The 10215-nt window shown below is 41.9% G+C and overlaps 1 non-coding gene across 1 annotated transcript; it reads left to right on the top strand.

The window, feature by feature from the left end:
* The first annotated feature begins 2332 nt into the window (after positions 1-2332).
* Trnat-ugu (transfer RNA threonine (anticodon UGU)) lies at positions 2333-2407 on the top strand. Its single transcript has one exon. It is a non-coding gene; the product is annotated as a tRNA-Thr (tRNA).
* The last annotated feature ends 7808 nt before the right edge of the window (positions 2408-10215 follow it).

Genomic DNA, 10215 nt, shown 5'->3' with positions numbered 1-10215 from the left:
AACACACTACCCTCCAATACTGAATTGGTACGCCTTGATGCCTCTAAATGTGTCCTATAAACCCATCTCTTTTTTTTTAGTGAAGACATGCTACAAATGTCTTTTCTCCCAATTCTGTTCAGTACCTCCTGACTAGTTACGTGATCTGCCACCTAATCTTCAGCATTCTTCTGCAGCGCGACTTTTCAAAACTTTCTATTGTCTTTATGTTTCACTTCCATACATGGCTACACATCATACAAATACCTTCAGAAAAGACTTTCTAACACTTAAATTTATATTCGGTACTAAATTCCGGTTCTTGAGAAATGCGTTCCTTAACATTGCCGGTCCACATTTTATATCGTCTCCAGTTTGTCCATCATCTGTTATTTTGTTGACCACTTAGCGGAAGACATGTACTACGTTTATGGAATCATTTACTGATGTTATTTCCTTAGCATAGTCTGATTTAATTCTACTACATTACCTTATCCTTGTCATGCTTTTTTATATTCATGTTATATTGTCCTTTCAAGACTCCGTCCATTACATTCAACTGCTCTTAAAGAATTAAAATGTCGTCGGCAAATCACAAAATTTTTGTTTCTTCTCCATGAACTTTAACTCCTACACCAAATTTTATTTGGTTTCCTTTAACGCTTACTCAACGTACATATTGATTAATATCGGGGCTACGCTACAACCTTGTCTCACTCCATTCTCAACCACAACTTCCTTTTCATGCCCCTCGACTCTTATAAGTGCTATCGGTTTTTACTTTTTTTTTTTTTTTGCCCCTATAACTTCAAAATTTCAAGGGATGTAGTCTGGTCAACATTGTATGAAGCTTTCTCTGAGTATACAAATGCCATAAACGCTGGTTTGTCTTTTCTTAACCTATCTTCTAAGAGAAGCCGTAGAGTCAGTACTGCAAAGCGTATTCCAACATCTGTACTACACGTCTTAGTTCCATATCACGCTGCTTCGAAATATCTCTTCTTGTTACAGTAGCTGAAAAAGTTGATTAGGTAGTGCACGACTGATGCTGTTGTGCGCCACAATTCCGGCAGAAGTGGGGAGTAGGTATGGAATTAGTGCTGTTCTGGAGAACAGAACGCCAGTAAAGAGAAATTATTGCAAATACCGAACGCACTGATGGGTCCCGAGGCGCAGATTAAAATAGCCTTAACGAGGACGTATAGCGCACGAGAATTAATTAGCTGACTTCTGTTGCTGGAGTCCCATAATCAAATCAGCAGGCCTGATATTTCAGAAATAGTTCCCAAATACGATTTCGCTTTCATAATTTCGATTGTAATAAGCTGCGATGACCTCCGCTTGATTGTCAGGCAGTTCTGCACGGTAGTGAGAGACAGGAGCTGCACCGTGTGCGCGAGACAAGGATAGAGAGAGAGAGAGAGAGAGAGAGAGAGAGAGGTGGCTGCTGCGGATCCCAGCCGTGCAAACTGAATTACGTCGCGCCTCGCTGGAAGGGTTGAGCTAATAAATTGTATTGTCTTACGAGCTGCAAATATTAGCAGACGCGAACAGGTCGGCGGTAACTGCGTTACGGCGCGCTAACGCAATAGCCGGAGCCCAAGGGCTGAAGGGCTACTGATTGTGCGCGGGCAACCTGTTGCCTCGCTCAATGCCGACTCATTAAGCTACGGCCTATCGCCCCCGCACCACCCCCACTTGTGCGCCCCCCCCCCTCCCCCCCCCCCATAGCCGCTAGCGTGAACGCTCGCGGCGGATCCTTTTCAAAGGGCGGCATCACGCCGCCAGAGAACGCTGCTCAAAGGCCGCCCTAATTACGCCGTGACGCAAGACGCGTCTCAATGCTCGCCGCTTTCATACTCTCCTCGCGTGTCAAAGCGCTCAGGCAACTGCCGTTTATCAGCGACATCCTCGCAAGAGAATTCTGTGTCCGCTCCGCGTACTGGATGCTTCACAGAGTCATAAGTTGCTAAACGTTAGCGTGGTTTGTTTCGAAAGAACTGTGGAAGACAAGAGTCTCATACCATCATGATGTACATTTTCTGTTTAGTCATCTTTTTCTATCCTGAAACCAAGTAACTAGATATGAAGATGGTATCTGTTCTTTCGGACATGTCCGAAAGAACAGATACCATCGTCATATAGTTAAGGCTAACCGGCCATTGACCTTCTTCTGTGCTGGATGCACACGCATTGTCCGAACTCTTACGGGACTCGGTAAGATTGTCTGCCGCGAGTAATGAATGTAATGGGCAGGGGCACTACGAATATAGTGTGTGGACATTAAGTTGGGAATGTGGGTCTCACGAGGAGCGTGCAAGGGATAAGTCCCTGCTGTCGCAATATCCTCTGTGCCCCTGGAGGCTCAGATGGATAGAGCTTCTGCCCTGTAAGCAGGAGATCCCGGGTTCGAGTCCCGGTCGGGGCACACAGTTTCAACTGTCCCCGTTGATGTATATGAACGCCTGTCGACAGCTTAGGGTCTGGATTTCATTATCATTTCAAGTAATTCGAAGCTGATAGCACCTTCGTTGTCGATCTATCCGTCTCCAGACATTGGATCTGTAATGATAGGTTTTCCTTAGTATCCAGCTTTGATCCACACGTAGTAGCTGGTCAAGCCGTTCCTTTCCGTACCTTTGGATTTTTACTGTTGTAGAACATTAAGCTCATCTCTTCTCACTCTTCCTTTTATGATCTAATCTGTATCCTACTTAAGATCTCAAAAGACTCATTTCTACCATTAGTTGATCATTAAAGTCCAGACTCCGTATCTATATAGTAACGGAGGTACAGTCATAGTACTTACAATTTAAGTACTGTGTCTCTCTTCGTTTAGTTCAGAAGTGCTCTCTTCATCAATTGGAAGTATCTTTGTCGTTTGAAACTTTCTGGCAAATTAAAGCTAAGTGTTTGACCGAGTTCTATTCTCTGTCCGGTACACCGTTTTAATATGCCAGGAAGTTTCATATCAGCGTACATTCCGCTGCGGAGTGAAAATTTCATTCTGGACTTTTGCAATTTCTTTTTAGGGTCATTATCATAAGTATAAGAGATATCACAGCCCACATGGTTCAATATGTGGACTTGTTCCAGTTCAGATAAATTATTATCGATTGCGATTTTAGTTCTAAGATGTTCTTTCCGACAGAGACTGTAACTTTAGTTTTCTTTGTGGACGCGGTTAAATTACATTTTTTGCCATTGTATGTAAGGACCGTACCACACATTTAAGTTTGCTTTTCCTATCCACCAGTATAACCACATAAATGCAATATTTATAAGTGTGAGGTCCCTCATGAACCATACGCCTTGCCATTGATGGGGAGGCTCGCGTGCCTCAGAGATACAGCGAACGGCTGAAAGCAAGGGGGAAACTACAGCCATAATTTTTCCCGAGGGCATGAAGCTTTACTGTATGGTTAAATGATGATGGCGTCGTCTTGGGTAAAATATTACGGAGGTAAATTCGGATCTCCGGAAGGGACTACTCAGGAGGACGTTGTTATCAGGAGAAAGGAAACTGGCATTCTACGGATTGGAGCGTGGAATGTTAGTCCCTTCATCGGGCGGGTAGGTTAGGAAATTTGAAAAGGGAGATGGATAGGTTAAAGTTAAATATAGTGGGAATTAGTGAAGTTCGGTGGAAGGAGGAACAAGACTTCTGGTCACGTGAATACAGGGTTATAAATATAAAATCAAATAGGGCTAATGCAGGAGTATGTTTAATAATGAATAAAAAAAATTGGAGCGGGGGTAAGCTACTACGAACAGCACAGTGAAAGCATTATTGTATCCAAGATATATACGAAGCCCACGCCTACCACAGTAATAGAAGTTTATATGCCAACTAGCTCTGCAGATGGTGAAGAGACTGAAGAAATGTATGATGCGATAAAAGAAATTATTCAGATAGTGAAGGCAGACGAAAGATTGCTAGTGATGGGGGAAAGGAATTCGATAGTAGGAAAAGGAAGAGAAGGAAACGTAGTAGGTGAATATGGACTGGAGGTAAGTAATGAAGGAGGAAGCCGCCTGGTAGAATTTTGCAACAGAACTTAATCATAGCTAACACTTGGTTTAAGAGTCATGCAAGAAGGTTGTATACATGAAAGAGTCCTGGAGACACTGGAAGATTTCAGATAGATTATGTAATGGTCAGAGATATAGGAACCAGGTTTTAAATTGTAAGACATATCCAGGGGCAGATGTGGACTCTGACCTCAGTCTATTGGTTATGAACTGTAGATTAAAACTGAAGAAACTGCAAAAAGGTGGCCTTTTAAGGAGATGGGACCTTGATAAACTGAAAGAAACAGAGGTTGTAGACAGAGGATCAGGTAGATAAAAGGACGAGGGCTAGTAGAAATCCTTGGGTAACAGAAGAGACATTGAATTTAATTGATGGAAGGAGAAAATAAAAAAATGCAGTATATGAAGCAGGTACAAGGAATACAAATGTCTCACAAATGAGAGCTGCTAAAAGTGCAAAATGCCTAAGCAGTGTTGGCTAGAGGACAAATGTAAAGACGTAGAGGCGTAATCACTAGGGGTAAGATAGATACAGCCTACAGAAAAATTAAAGAGACCTTTGGAGGAAAGAAAACCACTTGTATGAATATCAAGAGCTTAGGTGGAAAACCAATTCTAAGCAAAGAAGGGAAAGCAGAAAGGTGGAAGGAGTATATAGAGGGTCATACAAGTACGATGTACTTGAGGCTAATATTATGGGAAATGGAAGATGACGTAGATGAAGATGAAATGGGAGATATGATACTGTGTGAAAAAATTGACAGATCACTGAAAGATCTAAGTCGAAACAAGGCCCCGGGAGTAGAAAATATTCCTTTCGAAGTCCAATCTCAAACAAAGCAGGTGTTGACGGTTGTGCAAATTACCCAACTATCAGTTTAATAAGTCACGATTGCAAAATACTGTAACGAATTCTGTACAGACGAATGGAAAACTTCCCTCCGGGGAGTTCAGTTTGGATTCCGTATAAATGTCGGAACACGCGAGACGGTACTGGTCCTACGACTTATCTTATAAGATAGATCAAGGAAAGGCAAATCTGATTTTCTAGCATTAGTAGACACAGAGAAAGCTTTTGACAATGTTGACTGGAACACTCTCTTTCAAATTCTGAAGGTTGAAGGGGTCAAATAAAGGGAGCGAAAGGGTATTTACAATTTGTACAGAAACCATATAGCAGTTATAAGAGGCAAATCTGATTTTCTAGCATTAGTAGACATAAAGAAAGCTTTTGACAATGTTGACTGCAATACTCTCCTTCAAATACTGAAGGTTGCAGGGGTCAAATAAATGGAGCGAAAGGGTATTTAAAATTTGTAGAGAAACCATATGGCTGTTATAAGAGTCGAGGGGCATGAAAGGGAAGCAGTGGCTGGGAAGGGAGTGAGACAGGGTTGTAGCCTAGCCCCGATGTTATTCGGTCTGTATATTGAGCAAGCCGTGAAGGAAGCAAAAGAAAAATTCGGAGTAGGAATTAAAATCCATGGAGAAGAAATAAAAGACTTTTGAGATTTGCCGATGACTTTGTAACTCCGTCAGAGACAGCAAAGGACCTGGAAGAGCAGTTGAACGGAATGGACAGAGTCTTGAAAGGAGGATATAAGATGAACATAAACAAAACGAGGATAATGGAATGTAGTCGCATTAAATTAGGTGACGCTGAGGGAATTAGATCAAGAAATGAAACACTTAAAACAGTAGATAAGTTTTGCTATTTGAGGAGCAAAATAACTGACGATGTCGAAGTAGAGAGGATATAAAATGTAGACTGGCAATGGCAAGGAAATCGTTTCTGAAGAAGATAAATTTGTGAACATAGAGTGTAGATTTAAGAGTTAGGAATTGTTTTCTGAAAGTATTTATATGGAGTGTAGCCACGTGTGGAAGTGAAATATGGACGATAAGCAGTTTAGACAAGAAGAGAATAGAAGCTTTCGAAATGTGGTGCTACAGAAGAATGCTGAAGGTTAGATGGGTACGTCACGTTACTAATGACGAGGTCCTGGATAGAACTGGGGAGAAGAGGAATTTGTGGCACAACTTGACTAGAAGAAGGCATCGGTTGGTAGGACACATTCTGAGGCATCAAGGGATCACCAATTCAGTTTTTTTCAGGGAAGCGTGGAGCGTAAAAATCCTAGAGGGAGACCAAGAGGTGAATACACTAAGCAGATTTAGAAGGATGTAGGTTGCAGTAGTTACTCAGAGATGAAGAAGCTGGCAAAAGCTATAGTAGGATGGAGATCTGCTTCGAACCAGGCTCAGGACTGAAGACAATAACAAGAAACATATTTTAGATTCTGACGACAAGAGTGAGGTCACACACTTTGGCACCTAGGTGACTCCACCCCACTTCCTATTCAGGGGAGCCCCCACACGTCTTAGGGAATTGTGTTTTCATTGGCTGAGAGGAGTTCGTTGCCAGTTTTATGTCAGTTGATCTATAACCACATTGGTTCCCCAGAGGGAAGGGAGTGATGTCAGCTAGGAGCCCAAGTCTGTAACCTGACGAGATGTGTAAGTTGACATTGGATGTGATGAGATAGTTATCTCTGCAGATACTCTCCTTAATAACCTACTGATAAAGTACACCCCTGTCTAACTGCTTGTGTGAGTCTTGTCTTTCTGCACTGATTGTTGAGCTGATGTGTATCTTGATATTCATAACGCCATACAAACTCTGAGTTAGCCTTATTAAATGCTGAGGAATGTAATATTCTCCTGAAATTACAATAATTTAGAGGCCTTTTTATAATCCATAAAAGCTATATACTCTGGAAGATTAACTTCTTTATGCTGGTCTATACAGGAACCACAATCAATACATTATCTTTCCTGTCAAAAACAAATTTATTATTGTATCAGAAAGGTCTCTGTTGAAGTATGTAATAATTCGGAAAGTATCTTGGCACATATCTTATACCCACATTTTAGTGATATTTTATCTGTACAGTTTTTGCAGTCGTTCTGGTCACCTTTATTAAGTGTAGATAAGACTACTGCGCTCTACCAACCTTGTGGAATATTCACCTTCTTCCAGCATATATACATAAAAAAATAGAAGCCTCATAAATATTTTCATTGGTATACTCATTTTGTGATTATTATTCGAGGAGTGTTTGTAAAGTTTTAATTATCGCCTTGAAAAAAAAGTACTGGTTGAAATAATTTAATTTGGTGGTCATGTTAGTCGGTCTCTACGTATTCATCCTTCAGTGCAAAACATTTTCCCAACGATTGTTGACTTGACAGCGGCCTTTCTTGCAGACGTCTACATTTTGGTTCTCAAAGAAACAATCCACCTCGAAATTCCCATCATCATCATTATGTAAATGGTTGCCAAGCTATAGTGTAGTGCTTTCATCGGAGGAAAGAGGAAGGTGGTAGCGAGTACCGTATCACGAGAATACCTGGGGTGAAGCATAATGTGTTAATACAGAGAAGCAGCATGTTTGACAGTGTTCTGAGCACAGTGAACTCTAACACAATCCAGTGTTCTGTACACAGCGGAGGTGTGAACATTGTCGTGCAACAGAAACACCCTTTTGGACATCTTCCGGGAAGGCTTTTTCTTGGCAGGGTCTTAAAACCTTTTCAGGGGATTTCGGTAGTACCCAACTGTAACAGTTTACCAATTAAGCCCTTCTCACACGGAGTAAGATTAGCTGTAAGCTTACTTTCTGGATCGCCCAACAGCTTATAACAGGCGGATATTCTTCACGGGTTTGCAGCCGGATCATTTCGTCCTCCAGACACAATATTTCGGCGGACCAGCTGGCCGCCATCCTCAGGTGAGTTAATGCTGGTGCACTGCCTCGCCGGAACTGAGTTCCAGCCATAACGACGGAAACCTTTATACACCACAAACCGTTCACCGCGCGTGCGCGAGAAGATAGCGCCTCCTGGCGGTAAGAAGACACGCAGCGCGCCGGTGGAGAAAGACGGCGGAAACGATAAATCGCATCAGGAAGGATCCAAAGATCGAAAAGAAGAACGTTTTTGTTTAATGTCCGACAACATCGGATTCCATATTTTGCTTAGAGGAAAACCTCTATCCCTGTTAATAATATTGCTTGCTAATCTGATTTCAATAGATTCTTTAAGAATACATTCCCAATAGCGAGAAGCAGGAGAGATCAATTGTGTCCTGTCGTACATCATTCTGTGTCCCTCGTTAAGGCAATGTTCCGCCACTGCAGATTTCTCGGGCTGGAGCAACCGAGTGTGCCGATGATGTTCCACACACCGGTCCTTAATCGTTCGAATAGTCTGACCAATGTACTTCTTTCCACAGTGACACGGGATTTCATATACACCGGGTTTCCTCAAACCCAAATTATCCTTAACTGAGCCTAGAAGGGCTCTAGTCTTGGCCACCGGCGTAAAAACACTTTTAATATCATATCTCCTTAGAATTCTTGAAATTTTAGATGATATACTTCCCGCAAAGGGTAAATAAGCAACAGCTACAAAAGTATCCTCTATAGGCTCGCGTGACGGACCAAACTGAAGAGCACGGCATATTTGTTGTTCCGTATATCCATTCTGTTTGAAAACAGTTTTCAAATGGTCAAGTTCTTCTTTCAAATGTTCCTCGTCAGAAATGGCATAAGCTCTTTTTACCAAAGTCCGCAAAACTCCACTACGTTGGTGTGGTGGATGACAGCTGGTCGCATGAAGATAACGGTCAGTATGAGTAGGTTTCCGATACACACTGTGTCCGAAAGTCCCATCGTCCTTTCTTTCAACCAAAACATCAAGAAATGGAAGTTTGCCATCACTTTCAATTTCCATGGTAAACTGAATGCTCGGATGTAGACAATTAAAGTGATCCAAAAAACGATTCAAGGCATCAATTCCATGCGGCCAAACCATAAAAATGTCATCAACATATCTGAAAAAACACTTAGGTTTAAGAAACGAAGTTTTGAGTGCCATGTCCTCAAAGTCTTCCATAAAAAGGTTAGCGACTATGGGGGAGAGGGGACTCCCCATAGCCACTCCGTCAGTTTGCTCAAAATATACATCATTGAAAAGGAAATACGTCGAAGTCAACACATGACGACATAACTTGGTGGTTTCTTCATCTAATTTCTCACTGATTAGTGACAGGGACTCTTCAAGAGGAACCCGAGTAACAGCTTTGATGTTATTTCTCTTTTTACTCGGGTTCCTCTTGAAGAGTCCCTGTCACTAATCAGTGAGAAATTAGATGAAGAAACCACCAAGTTATGTCGTCATGTGTTGACTTCGACGTATTTCCTTTTCAATGATGTATATTTTGAGCAAACTGACGGAGTGGCTATGGGGAGTCCCCTCTCCCCCATAGTCGCTAACCTTTTTATGGAAGACTTTGAGGACATGGCACTCAAAACTTCGTTTCTTAAACCTAAGTGTTTTTTCAGATATGTTGATGACATTTTTATGGTTTGGCCGCATGGAATTGATGCCTTGAATCGTTTTTTGGATCACTTTAATTGTCTACATCCGAGCATTCAGTTTACCATGGAAATTGAAAGTGATGGCAAACTTCCATTTCTTGATGTTTTGGTTGAAAGAAAGGACGATGGGACTTTCGGACACAGTGTGTATCGGAAACCTACTCATACTGACCGTTATCTTCATGCGACCAGCTGTCATCCACCACACCAACGTAGTGGAGTTTTGCGGACTTTGGTAAAAAGAGCTTATGCCATTTCTGACGAGGAACATTTGAAAGAAGAACTTGACCATTTGAAAACTGTTTTCAAACAGAATGGATATACGGAACAACAAATATGCCGTGCTCTTCAGTTTGGTCCGTCACGCGAGCCTATAGAGGATACTTTTGTAGCTGTTGCTTATTTACCCTTTGCGGGAAGTATATCATCTAAAATTTCAAGAATTCTAAGGAGATATGATATTAAAAGTGTTTTTACGCCGGTGGCCAAGACTAGAGCCCTTCTAGGCTCAGTTAAGGATAATTTGGGTTTGAGGAAACCCGGTGTATATGAAATCCCGTGTCACTGTGGAAAGAAGTACATTGGTCAGACTATTCGAACGATTAAGGACCGGTGTGTGGAACATCATCGGCACACTCGGTTGCTCCAGCCCGAGAAATCTGCAGTGGCGGAACATTGCCTTAACGAGGGACACAGAATGATGTACGACAGGACACAATTGATCTCTCCTGCTTCTCGCTATTGGGAATGTATTCTTAAAGAA

The sequence above is a fragment of the Schistocerca gregaria genome, chromosome 4 (genome assembly GCF_023897955.1).
Source record: "Schistocerca gregaria isolate iqSchGreg1 chromosome 4, iqSchGreg1.2, whole genome shotgun sequence".
In the NCBI taxonomy this organism is placed as follows: Eukaryota; Metazoa; Arthropoda; class Insecta; order Orthoptera; family Acrididae; genus Schistocerca; species Schistocerca gregaria.
This window is presented reverse-complemented; position numbering and strand designations above follow the sequence as displayed.